The following is an 11,151-nucleotide window of genomic DNA, read 5'->3' as shown; positions in this document are numbered from 1 at the left end:
GCGCAAACATAGTTTGCATTCAATTAACTAAGTTGTTTATCACACTGGGGCTAATTTTGGCATTAAAGAGAGATTAAAGCACATTTAAAGCATCCCACAAATAAAGTGAAAATGGCAAGTAATTGCGTGAATGATTATCACATGCAATTGCGCAAATAAAGTGCTATTAAAATGCATTGTCGCTGAAATTCCAAAAGTAAAAAAGATGCACATAAATGCTTCTTTGTGACCACTTTAATGATGTGATGTGTGATGTTGTGTGAAATCGCTTCATGTAATTACGTGATTTTTCTGGGATATTCACGGGATAAACTCCCAATCTCCTTCGTGTGATAAATTCCTAAGTGGAGATAGAGGAGAGCATGGAGCAAAATGTTACCCTTCACAGTAGGTTTAGACAAAACCACACTGCTGCACTTTCTCCAAGCTTATACGTTTTCTCTCAATAATAGCATTTGCTGTCTTGGCCACACTCTGATGTTATTTGTCCACAGGTGTCCAGGTTTTCACCTGTCAAAGGTTGGAGGGTGTGTTGTGCATCCATTTTTTCATCTGTGAAACACTAATGGGTGTGTGTTTGTTGGAGGGTATGGCAATTTATCCAGAGAATTAGGAAGATCCTGGACAGTAAGGAGGGACAGGAAATGTCAACTTAATTTCCCTAAATGAAATCAGCTGAGGTCCAATATGGGACACTTCCCCCTCCTTCAAAAGCCCACTGACTTAATGCTACACAAGGTCTTCCAGACCACCAGAGAGTTCAGGTTCCAGCAGCAGCAGAGGAGAAATTGGTAGGACACTGTGTGTGTAGGTGCCTTCAAGTCATCTGTCAATTTATGGTGGCCCCATGAGTTTCATAGGATTTTCTTAAGCAACAAATACCCAGAGGTGGTCTTGCCAATTCCTTCCTTTGCAATGTAGCCTACAGCACCTGGTTTTTGTAGGTAATGGCATAGTGGTTTCCCATTCAAGTGCGAACCTAGCTCTCCTTCAAGATATTTTCTCTTTTGAGCATATTGGGTTATTGTAAATCTAAAAGGATTTGTTTTAATCCCTTTCACAATGGAAAGTTTGATGTATTTCATTGGAGTACATGAGAGAGAATAGAGAAGATATGTTGCTACTGTGGTCTGGGGCTAGGAAAAAAAAAGCAGGCAGCCTTCTATATCATATTCAAGTAAACTTTCTAGCAAGTCACGTGGTTTCCTGACATCTGTTGCTTTTCTGAGCTGTGATGCAAGCCACAAATTACTATATACAGCTACATAGAAAAGCTGCTTTGAGTCATCCCCATTTGGGAGATGGGTTTTCCCTCTGGATGTATTCACATTCTTATTGGTCTCTGTCTTGTTCTTCAGGCTTTTCAACCTGAGCCAAACTTTTCAGTGATCTGCCTGTGGGAGGAAACATCCACTTCTATATGCAGATGCTTCTGTCAACCAAGTCTTGCTGCTTTTCCCAAATTTCCTTTGATATGAAGTCTCCTTGTCCATCTTACCAGAATTTATGGGGTTAAGTGAATCTTCAGTTCAGGTAAAGACGGTGTTAATAGCTAGGGCTGGCCTAAAACATTTCAAGGCCTACTTTATCACACTGGGAAAATTGGGGGTTTAAATGGAAATTATCCTGTGAAAATAATGCAATTGTGTTGAAGATTTTCAACAATGCTTAGAGGTGATTTGGCCAGTTCTGAAATATAACCTACAGCACTTGCTTGTTATTTGGCAGTCTCCCATCTAATTACTAACCAGAGCTGACCCTGCTTAGCTTCCAAGATCAGAAGGGATCTAGTGTCATTACAATTCATCAACAGGATTCCAGATAGTGTTTCAAACTGTTGCCCTATGTGTCAGCTGCCTTAGCAATCTTTTATTGAGGTGGAGCATGTCAGTATTTCAGATCAAATCAAACAACTGCTTTTACATGGGCCAGACCTGCACAACTTGGCAGTAGGTAGGGGCCAAAAGTAAAATAGGCTAAACTTCCTTGGGCTGCAGATACATTTAAATTAAATATTAATTAATAATTAATTGTTATTAATTAATAATAAATATTATTGATATTAATTCAGTCCTCTTCCTCCTCTGTCCCACTCTCCTCAGAAGAAAGTCAAGAGGTGGAGGACCCTTGCTCATCATCTGCCCAGGCTTCCCCTTGGGAGAAAGCCAAGTGACAGAGGAGCCCTGCAGGGTGAGTGTTTGCCTGTCCTCCTCCTCCTCCTCTACCTGGTCTTCTCCTCAGTAGAAAGCCAGGCAGTGAAGGAGCATCATTGGCAAGCGTTTGTCCACCTCCTCCTTCTCCACTTGGCCTTCTCCTTGGCAGTGGAGGAGACACAGGGGCTGTGGAGAACGGTGGGAAACGCTGGCTTGGATGGCAGGTGTGGAGTTGGAGCATGGCGTCCACATGACGCACACCCCAGTTCTGCTCCCAGGCCGGCGTGACACTGCACGCCACACCACACGGCACTTCTCTGCAACTGCATCTAGAGGATGCAGCGCCAAAGGAATACTATAAATCTGTGGCACTGGTGGCTATGGAATGCTTTCCAGGGTGCAAAAAGTAGCAGCTGTGGAAAGGTCAGATTGGGGCTGCAGCGTGTGGTTGCTGCAGCCCTGATCTGGTGAAGATGCAGGCAGCTTCAGGCAGCTCCTTCAGGGGCAGCTTGCACAGCCCCTTCCAGGGCAAATGTTTACCTTTCCTCCATCTCCTCCACATGGCCATCTCCTCAGGAGAAGGCCAAGCACTGGAGGAGCCTTGAAGTTATTCCACATCCTTGCTGGCCACCCAAAATCTCTGAAAATGCCAGCCACAGGTGCTGGTGAAATGTAAGGAAGAAATTCTTATAGAACATGGCCTCATAGCCCCCCCCCCCCCCCAAAACTATGGATGCCATCTGTGAAAGCCTTTGACTTCACACCACCCAAAATCCTTTGGCGGATCACAAGTTGTGCAAGCCTGATATAGGCCATGACAGGTTCTGAGTGTAAGAAGCAACTTGTTTCAACAAGCACTTCCCCCCTGGGCCTCTGTGTCAGACTATAATTCAGGCCAGTGTGACAAAGAGTGAGCAATGCATTCTTTTTTAGTTTGCTCTATGGGTCCTCCCTTCCTAATGTCTCTTATTGTTTGCCATCTGTTCCTCTTTCTCTCTCTGCTTTTGAAAGATTGAAAAGATTTTTATCACTCTTCAAGAGCCTGGAAACATTAGAGGCTCCTGACCTTTGTGGAGACAGATGCACTGATGAAATGCCATTGCAGGGGAAAACCCTTCCTCTTGCTCTTACAGTAACAAGAAAATAAACAGGAGTTTCTTTCTCATATTCTGAACAAAAGCAGCAATGAGATAGACAGTTGCTTGCATTCAGTGGGATATAGATGAAAAGAGATTCCACCTGAGTATTAGGAAGAACTTCCTGAAAGTAAGAACTGTTTGAAAGTAGAACACACTCTGCTGGAGAATTGTGGGTCTCCTTCTTTGGAGGATTTTAAACAGAGTTTGGATGGCCATCTGTCACGGGTGCTTTGATTGTGTATTTCTGCAAGGGTTGGTCTGGATTAGGGTTGCCATAAGTCAGGACCTCCAAACCGGGACAAATGTAGGACAAAATTTTCAAATGTGGGACACTTTTTTTGTGTCCTACATTTGAAAAGGAGCCTCGCTGAGGGGAGGCTTTCCTTTGCCTCTTGGGCCCCGTTTTCGCCGCGGCGGCGGGCCTCGGAGCCCAGGCGGGGAAGGAATCCTCCCCTCAGGGAGGCTTTCCTTTGCCACCTGGGCCCCATCCTCGCCGCGGCGGCGGGCCTTGGAGCCCAGGCGGGGAAGGAATCCTCCCCTCGCCCGGGGGCGGGGGCAAACCGGGGTGGGACCGTGCAGACCCACCCCAAACTGGGAAAGTCCCGCCCCCAGGCGGGATATGGCAAGCCTAGTCTGAATGGCCCTTGGGGTCTCTTCCAATTCTGATTCCATAATACCCACTGTGGCTAGTAGAGCAGAGGGCAGGGAAACGAGAGGCAAAAGCAAAGGGTTAGCAAAACCAAAGACAACCACATTAGGCAGAATCCTATTGGTGTCTTGCACTTGTATAAGTTTCCCTATAGAAGCGGTGGGACATTTTTGCCCCATGGACAACACGTGCATTCAGTTCAAGTTGTAGAAGATTTGTGCATGTGGTACTGTTGTGTACATAGATGTGCATTATGCCCTCCAACATTTCACAGGTGAAAACTGGGCAATATATGTGGCCAAGCAACTTCAGAGTATGGCCAAGATGGCAAAAGTTATTAGTAAAGAACACACAAAGTAGGAAAAGCTGTAGCAGTTTGTTTTTTTCCTGAGCCAACTGGGAAGGGAAAGATTCTGCACCCTCCTCTGCTCATCCTTGCTGAGTTAACTAAGTGCACACTACTTTTGCACTTTTAATTCAGTTTGCAGCACTGGGAATAAGTGGAGGAAAATGAGCAAAGTGGGAGGAAGAGAGGAAAACTGGGACATTTTAAAAGCAAGTGAAAAAAGTGGGAACACAGAGGATTAATTGGGACTATATCTGCCCAAGTGGGACAGATGGGGGATATCCCACATTTATGATATGACTGGATGGCCCTTGTGGTCTCTTCCAACTCTATGATTCTACAATTTTCCCTCTGCTGATTCAGCCCAGGTTGGAGAAGGCTGTTGCACAGTTTCAGACAGGAGTAGTTCCCTCCTATACTTAGAGAATTGAACTTGGCACCTTTTGTATGCAAAGCAAAGAGCTAACACTTTCCCCTTACCCTCAGAAGTGAACTTCATTCTTGTTTTCTTTCCTCATAAAATGTTATCACACATATATTCTCTCAACATGAGAAACATGTTGGCTTCAGAGGCCATGGCTGCAGCTAGTGTTAAGCTATAATTAATTTCTGTTTGGTATCAAGGAAAAACATTCATTTTCAAAGGGAGACCTTGCTGCCTTGATGAACAACAACATTGGCTTCATCGGTGTGTGTGTGTGTGTGTGTGTGTGTGTGCCTTCAAGTCGCCAGTTAAGTTACCATCTGCTTTTTTCTCTTTACAGTTGAAAATGCTCTTTATTGCCTGAGTGAAGGCCTGGGAGCTTTAGAGAAACCAGTTCTTTCTGAAGGCTGAAGAATCTGTATGTGTTGGGAAACCCTCTATCTGACAAACCTTCAGAAGAACAAGAAAAAGCAAGAAGAGACAGATAGAAGGACACTAAAAAGAAGCTTACTGTGCTTTAATGTTTCATATCCTAGCAGCATATCTGACAATCTAATCATAATGCATATGCATCAGCTATTGGCAGACCATTCCTTTGCAGTCTGCGGTCTGCAGTGGGAAATGACGTGATCCAAAGAGGTTCTCTGAAATGGGCCATTTACATCTCAGGCACTCACCTGCAGGGCATTTCTTTCCTGGCAAGAAAAAGAAGCAGGCAAGTGCATGAACAGGTTCCTGCCTGGTCTGCCTTTTGCTATTATGGGCACATCTTAGATAACAAAGCCTCTTTTTTGCAAAGGCTTCTCTACACTGGTTCCTGGCACTTCCAACAATTTATTTTTCCTGTTTTATACATGGCATTCAATTTATGTGGCGACATGTACCATCGATACATCATCTTTAAGAAATGTTCTTTATATTTCTGACATTGAGTAAATTTATTTGTTTGTTGCCATGTCTTTCCCCACTTCCTTAGTTCGATGTTCTCTCCGATGTCTTGCACCCATCTTATCATAGAGTGCTTGATTATTTCTTGTTCTTGATCTCTCTCCTTCAAAAACCTATAGTATTTTGCTATATGGTGTTCCCCTTCATCTACTATTATCTTGTCTATATCATTCTTTTCTGTTATCAATCCTACAATTTTCTTAACCATTTTGAACCTTTCCGTTAGTTGTTTATATATATATAAATGTTTATTTCTTCTTTTCCCAGTTGTTCTATCGATTTCATTTTATAGTAATTGTTCTTTTCTTATATCAATATGACCTTATATCTAATCCACAGTTCTTATTTAGTTTTGTTCCTAGAGAAAAAAGCTTCTTGCGATGATACCCGCATCAGGATGCCTCTATAAATATGTTCTTAATCTTTATCCAAACTTTAATAAAGCTCTTCTAATAAAGTGATAGTCGAAGTCTCTGTTGTCTTTTAATTTGTTGTACCACATGAAAGCATGCCACCCGTATCTTATACTATTTCCTTCTAAACATAATAAGCTTTCATTTGTTAAATTAACTTTTGATAAGCAGTATCACATAGCCTGAGCTGGGGAAGAATGGGATTCTGCTTTTGCCAATCCTACTGTTGCTTGGTGTGCCCTCCTACAACGGGCAAGGTAGTTGCTTCCAGAATCCCTTACTGAGCACGTGTCAATAATCAAACAGAAAGTAAAAAGGAGAGCAGATAAGCCTGCTCAGCATGTCAAAAATATGAAGGGCTATAATTTTGACCACCCAAATGGAGGTCATAACAAGGGTGAAGGGTGGTGAAAGAAAATGTCATTTCTGAAAATGTCATTTCTTCAGGTGGTCTCTAGAAAGTGACCAGGTTGTTTCATTTCACACATGCATACTGTTAAGTTTGGTTAAAAAGTCTGATGAAACATGTTGAACAGTTCTTCTTTTTAAGGATGTTGGAACCTAACGGTATTCTTTCCATGTTGTTTCTGTCTCTGTTTCTGCCTCTGGTACCAATTTCTTTCTGTTGAAGAACTCATCTATCATTAACTGAGGTTAATGTATTGTCTTTTCCTGCTAGGAAAGAAAGAAATGCAGGCCATTACAGAGTTTGGGAACACTGTGTTTTTGGATTACAACTCCAGAATCCCCCAGCCATCTTGACAAAGGGGAATTTTTAGAAGTTTCATCCATCCATTAGCCTTCTTTAGCTCTGACCTGAGATTCCAGCTTTGTCTGCAATTCCTATGGAATCCTGGGATTTGTAGTTTGTTGTGGCACCAGAGCAATCTGACGGAGAAGGCTAAATATCTCACAGAACTACAAATACAATTTCATAGGATGGAGACATGGCAGTTAAACTGGTGTCAAACTGCATTAGTTCTGCAGTGCAGATGCAGATGCAACCCACCTCAGGGAAATGGTTCCAGGGTACTTTATTCCTCAACAGGAGGAGGAAGAGGAAGTGGAGGCAGTAATGAGTCAGCCAGCCCATAGAATAGGATCAAGAATTTTGCTTTACATGATGTCCTCTTCTCTATGCCTCTCATGCAATGCTGACTGGATGTGAGGGCAATCTGGCTGTGACATCTGTCTTCCATTTATCACCAGGGTCGATTAGGCTGGTTTGGTTGGCAAGCTGGATATCCTCTTGCTCACTTCTCCATGTATGTTCCACCTGAAGTTGTGTGCTTGGTGGAAGAGAACAACCATCCCAGATGGAAGGAATGTACTGTTCTTCAATCAAGGGAATATGATAGATGCAGTGCTGACAAGGGAGTAGAAGAGACAGGCCCTTTTTGGTGGTGGTAGCCAGATTTATTTTATTTATTCAAATATTTCTGTGCCACCCTCCTTTGTTAAATTTAAGGGCGGCATACAATTTAAACAATATAAGCAACTTTTAAAAATTCCAAATAAAAACAATATTTTTAAAGGAATAAAGGTTTATCAAATCTATCATCAAGTTAAAATAGCAGGAAAGGCTAATTAAGAGATTAGGCCCCAAAAGCCTTAGCAAAAAGCCATATTTAATCTTGACTCCTAAAAGAACCCACTGTGTAATGTGATTATTTTCTTTCACCAGCCTCCATCCATTATGACTGTCATTTAGGTGGCCCAAATTACAAGCTTCCACATTTTGCCAATTGGGCTTCCAAGGTGGGGGCATTCCACAAACAGGATGACACACGATGTATCCCTCCCACTAGTGGGATACAGAGGAACAGCCCTCTAGCAAATCTCAGTTCTCAGGCCCAGGGAAGGATGGTCCTTCAGGTTTCCAGGACCCAAGGCGTGAATTTGTGGCATCCCAACCTGACAGATGTACACTTTGCCATTTTGTTGCCCACTGTGACAATACATTTATTCCAGCGGTTATGTTTTAGTTCAGTAGCCATTGAAAAGAAGAATGGAAACCTTTGGTTTCATATCTGCAACATGACTGGGGAATAAGTTTTGTAATAGGACTGGAATAATTGAATGAAGGATACTATATATTTTAAATATATTAGACATCAGAGTGAGTAGGAGATAAACCTTTGAATATATATGGTGTAAGTTAACAACAAGTAAACAAGTATAAGGGAAGAACTTACATATATTGTTTGAAGCAAGAATTGTGATAACAAAGATAAGAAGATGTGAAAGACAAGGAAGCTTATTTTGGGGTTTTTTTGTATTGTTGTGTTGTGATGTTTTGTTTATTGTTCCAGGTGTGGGGGTTGGGGTGTATGTTGGTTTTTTTTATATCTGTTTGTTTTAATAATAACATTTATCGAAGTAAAAAACAAACAAAAAATGGCATAAAATTATTTTTTAAAAGTAGCCATTGAAAAGAGTTTCCCCTCACCCCATTTTCCCTGCCCTCTCAAAACAACAGGCTAACACATTTGTGTTAATTGGCTGATTAAAAAAAATCACATATATTTTAACTAGAGAGCTTAAAGTACTCACACAGGATTGTAAAAAATTTCTTGATCATAGCAATGTTAGCCTTCGGTCTGTTCTTGCTGCTTTGAATGAAAGCTATAATAAGCTGGGATTTGGTCTCTGCATGCTTGCCAAAATATGTGAGAGACACTTGTATTGACACTGGTTGGGGAACCAATGATTTGCAGGCCCCAGTTGCAAACTTGTTCTCTATCTTTGTGCTTGATATGTGCATGACTATTATCTTGTTGTTGTTGTCAAGTCAGCTTTGACATGGCAACCTATGAATGAGAGATCTCCATGAATCGCAGTCATCACCAACTCTGCTCAGGTCTTGCAGAACAAGGGCATTTCTATGGGTCTATAGACCGCACCTGAAGGCTGTGGATCTGAGGACGAGAGCATGAACACCGGGAGACAACACAAAAGGTGTGTGTGTCAGTTGGTGTGCTTGTATGAAGGGACTGCCTTCTGGTGTGTCTGTTTTGGTCAGGCCTCACCTGGAATATTGTGTCCAGTTCTGGGCACCACAATTCAAAAAGGATGTTGACAAGTTGGAGCGTGTCCAGAGGAGGTTGACCAAAATTATCAAAGTTCTTAATGAGAAATCACTTAGGGATCTGGGTGTGTTTAGCCTGGAGAAGAGCAGGTTAAGAGATGATATGATAGCCCTGTTTAAATATTTGATGGAATGTCATACTGAAGATGCAAACTACAGAAACAGAGATTCCACCTAACCATTAGGAAAAACTTCCAGACAGTAAGAGTGGAACATGTTACTTCAGAGGGTGGTGAAAGTTTTTAAACAGAATGGCCTCTGTTGGGGATACTTTGCTTGTGTGTTCCTGCATGGCAGGGAGTTGGATTGGATGGCCCTTGAGGTACCTTCTAGTTCTAGGTCTATGACTCTATGTATACTGCTATGCCTCTCCATAGGTCCACCTGCCCAGACCTGACCAGCCAGGACACTGTCAATGTGCCACAATGAACACCTGGAGGCCATTCCCATTGCCTGTTATTATTATTATTATTAACATTTATTTATGAAGCGCTGTAAATTTACACAGCGCTGTACATGCAATCCTTTTAGTTAGACGGTTCCCTGCCCTCAGGCTTACAATCTAAAAAGACATAACACAGAAGGAGAAGGGAGTGGTGACGGGAAAGGGTAAGAGGTCCAGCAGTTCCTCTGGACTCCTTTGGAAATTGCAAATGAGATGGGTAGACCGAAATAGCCTGGGACATGGATGGTCCCTTCGGGTGTCCTGGTCCACCTCTCTGTTGGTGGCAAGGAATCCGGCCTCTCTTCCTTAGTGCCAGGATCAACTACTCAAGTCATTACAGACTATTGGCCTAGTGGCTCCAAGCTGCAGAAGGGCCAAAGTGACCAAGCTTTCCCAGCAAGGGATCCAGCAGTCCACCCAAAAGTTCTACATTGCTTTCCTGCTCTTGTGTGGCTGGACCTTCCACCCTCACCATTCAGTTACTTTCCAGCATTTCAGACCAAAGAGTGCCTATGTGTATCTCCCCGTGGGATTGGTCCCAGGGAACGTCCTCTCTAGGGATCTTGAGTGTTGTGAGGTATAGATTTTTCTAAGTACCGAAGTACTAAATCAAAGTAATCAAGACAAAACAAGTGAAGCAGCAATTTTCAATTCATTAATTACAATCTTGCAAGTTGGGGCGGCAAGTAGGCACACTGTCTTATGTTTTACACAATATTTATGAGCCATTTTCTGTTCCAATTTTCTTTATCTCAGTTTTTATTGGCCAGATCAAGACATATGATCAATTTTAAGACCACATTTTCATGCATGTAAAAACTCCACCCATAACATATCTCATCATACATCCCATGACCATGTAAGATAGGGATAATTTATGCAAGGGAGGTACAGAATTATGTATCAATTTCATTACGCATGCCCAGTCAGAGTTTTTGGCTTGAACTTTTAGTCATCCTAGCAAAAAAATTGTGTTTCTGGCAATTAATGAGTCTGAAACTCTTTATCTGTAGTTCCAGACACTGGCCTACCTCCCCTTTTCAAATTTGCCATTGAATCCAGATACAGATAAAGAATTTTTCTTTGATGCTTCTTGACTTAGTATAATTGTTACATTATTAAAAAGATATTTTGTAAGGGTTGTGAAGAATTTAACAGGTAACCATTTTTTTCCTGGGGCCTGTAACGTGGCCTTCCTCTTTTTCTATTGCCTTTCACTTTTCCCAGCATACTTGTCTTTTCCAGTTAGCCATGTCATCTCATGATATGCCCAAGGTACGATAACCCTAATTGAATCATTTTGGTTTCTGGTGAAAGTTCAGGCGTGATTTGATCTTGTTGCTGTGTACCTTCAAGTCGTTGCTGTGTACTTTCAAGTTGTTGTTATGTACCTTCACGTTTTGACTTATAGCAACCTACGGTGAACCTATCACAGGGGTTTCTTGGCAAGATTTGTCTAAAGGGGGTTTGCCTTTACCTTCCTTTGAGGCTGAGAGTGTATGACTGGCCTTAGGTCACTCAGTGCACTTCCATGGCCAAGTGGGGA

At 42.3% G+C, this 11,151-nt stretch overlaps 1 protein-coding gene and 1 long non-coding RNA gene across 3 annotated transcripts in view; one reads left to right on the top strand and one right to left on the bottom strand.

Moving 5' to 3' along the window:
* Window positions 1-11,151, bottom strand: part of LOC121934963 (cytochrome c oxidase assembly factor 8) — a 723,331-nt gene that overhangs the window by 500,668 nt on the left and 211,512 nt on the right. The gene's annotated exons all lie outside the window — the stretch shown is intronic.
* LOC121934972 lies at window positions 1,362-6,122 on the top strand. 2 transcript variants are annotated; one of them, XR_006104710.1, is made up of 3 exons: window positions 1,362-1,533; window positions 2,103-2,190; window positions 5,052-6,122. It is a non-coding gene; the product is annotated as an uncharacterized LOC121934972 (long non-coding RNA). The 2 variants fall into 2 exon arrangements; XR_006104711.1 differs by lacking the exon at window positions 2,103-2,190.

The sequence above is a fragment of the Sceloporus undulatus genome, chromosome 1, assembly GCF_019175285.1.
Source record: "Sceloporus undulatus isolate JIND9_A2432 ecotype Alabama chromosome 1, SceUnd_v1.1, whole genome shotgun sequence".
Lineage (NCBI taxonomy): Eukaryota > Metazoa > Chordata > Lepidosauria > Squamata > Phrynosomatidae > Sceloporus > Sceloporus undulatus.
The sequence above is the reverse complement of the archived record's forward strand: the minus strand, read 5'-3'. Positions and strand labels throughout refer to the sequence as shown.